Source organism: Limulus polyphemus, unplaced genomic scaffold, assembly GCF_000517525.1.
Source record: "Limulus polyphemus unplaced genomic scaffold, Limulus_polyphemus-2.1.2 Scaffold1549, whole genome shotgun sequence".
NCBI classification, from domain to species: domain Eukaryota; kingdom Metazoa; phylum Arthropoda; class Merostomata; order Xiphosura; family Limulidae; genus Limulus; species Limulus polyphemus.
In genome coordinates, this window is record NW_013667159.1 from 107,865 (window position 1) to 109,682 (window position 1,818).

Here is a 1,818-nt window from a genome sequence, read left to right on the forward strand (position 1 = left end):
GTTAGCTATGAAATATGAGGTTAGGGTATACTATGAGGTGGGGGGTTGTAGTACTTGCCCCGCCATTTTTGATGTGCTATACGCTAGGTTTAATATATAAACCACCAGGAGTCTGTTTTTAATGCTTCACCGTGTAAAGCATTTTTATTTACAGAAATGGGATTTTTGCTATTCATTTAAAATGTAAAATTCAGTTCTTTGTTGTAGCTGTCATATATATATACTGTGAATCAGACACTCGTTGTGAACAATGTGAATGTTCTGATTTACAAGGTAAAAATTGATTATCGTTATTTGTTAATTAGAAGGTAGGAAACAACTGTGTTTGAAACATAGATTATAATGTATCACCTCCTCAAGAGAGATTTTGCCAAAAATAGCCTGTATTTCAGTTAGTTTAAACTATAATTTCTCAATTTTTATTGTAGACTTTACTTTTATAGGTTAGCAGCAGCAGACGCTGCCTGGAAGCCCGTAACGTATCAACCCTGGCAAACCATTGGTGTATATTCCAACCTTTGGCTTCTTTGTTTTATAAAATACCTTAAGGTCGATTGTTATTGCTCTCCAGCGTTTGATTTCTTTGTTGTATACAGTGCCTTAAAGCCGGTTATCGTTCATGTATTGATATGTACTCCATCTTTTGGCTTCATTGTTTTATATAGTGTCTTAGGCAGATTATCGTTGATTTATTAATATGTACTTCATCACTTGACTTCTTTGTTGTATACAGTGTCTTAAAGCCGTTTATTTATCTATTGATATGTACTCCAACGTTTGGCTTCATTGTTTTCCACAATACCTTAAGACTTTAAGGTTACTCTACCCATTCTCTTGATTTTTATACCTTTCAGACATGTTAATTGTATCCAGAATAGTGGAATCGTTCCATTTTGTACTTATCAGACAGGCTGTAGCACTGCCTATGTAGGGATGACTTGGACTGTTCATCGAAAAGGTATGTCAAATATCTCCCCAATAGGTCATCAGAACTTTAGAATACTATACAATGTTTCCTTTTATAACAATATCTATGTAAAGTCTGGGTCATAAGTTCTGAAGATGTCTGTAAATATCATAGCAAAAGGTTTGGCTTTCTTGTTCTTCTTTCTTGTGCTTTTTTTATTACATGATAACTCAAAAACCAAAACAATGGTGTCAACCAATTTAACTGGGGTGACATAGTTTGAAACAGAGTATCCGCTTTTATAATATTAATAACTTTAATTAATAACTAGTATCAATAAAAACAAAACAAAATAATACGAGTGTAAACGATGTTATTATTACCCCTTAAAGTTAGCTTTCTTACAGAAATTTGGTGTTCTTTTAAAACGTTTGATTACAGGGTGAAACAGAAATTACCAGCCAATAATCGATAAACAATAAATATTACAGTTGGAAGCTCATTGTATTTAGAACTTGGTTATAAATACAACCTTCCTATGTCTATTTAAACACTGCATTAAAAAACAACAAGCAAACAAGTGAAGAAAAACTTTTCAAAAAAAGGAAGCAAATATAGGGATGGCTAATATCAATGCTTCAAAAACAATATAGTAAGGATGGCATTTGCGTCATCCCTACATAATAGTACAAGCAGGAATTAATAGCAATATATATATATATAACTATTCAATCACAATTGAATTTAATTTATCCTATGTTTTCTGTTAAAATTCTTTTACAGATACAGGTACACATTGTAGTAGAATGTTAACAGACAAAAATAGTATAAATTAAACTAAATCATGATTGAATAGTTATATATATATTGCTATATGTTAATTCTTGCTTGTGCTATTATGTAGGGATGAT

The 1,818-nt window shown here is 31.5% G+C and overlaps 1 protein-coding gene across 6 annotated transcripts in view; it reads left to right on the forward strand.

Annotated features, from left to right (window-relative positions):
* The window catches only part of LOC106464052 (protein FAM184A-like), a 128,267-nt gene that overhangs the window by 42,745 nt on the left and 83,704 nt on the right, over positions 1–1,818 (forward strand). The window lies entirely within an intron of this gene.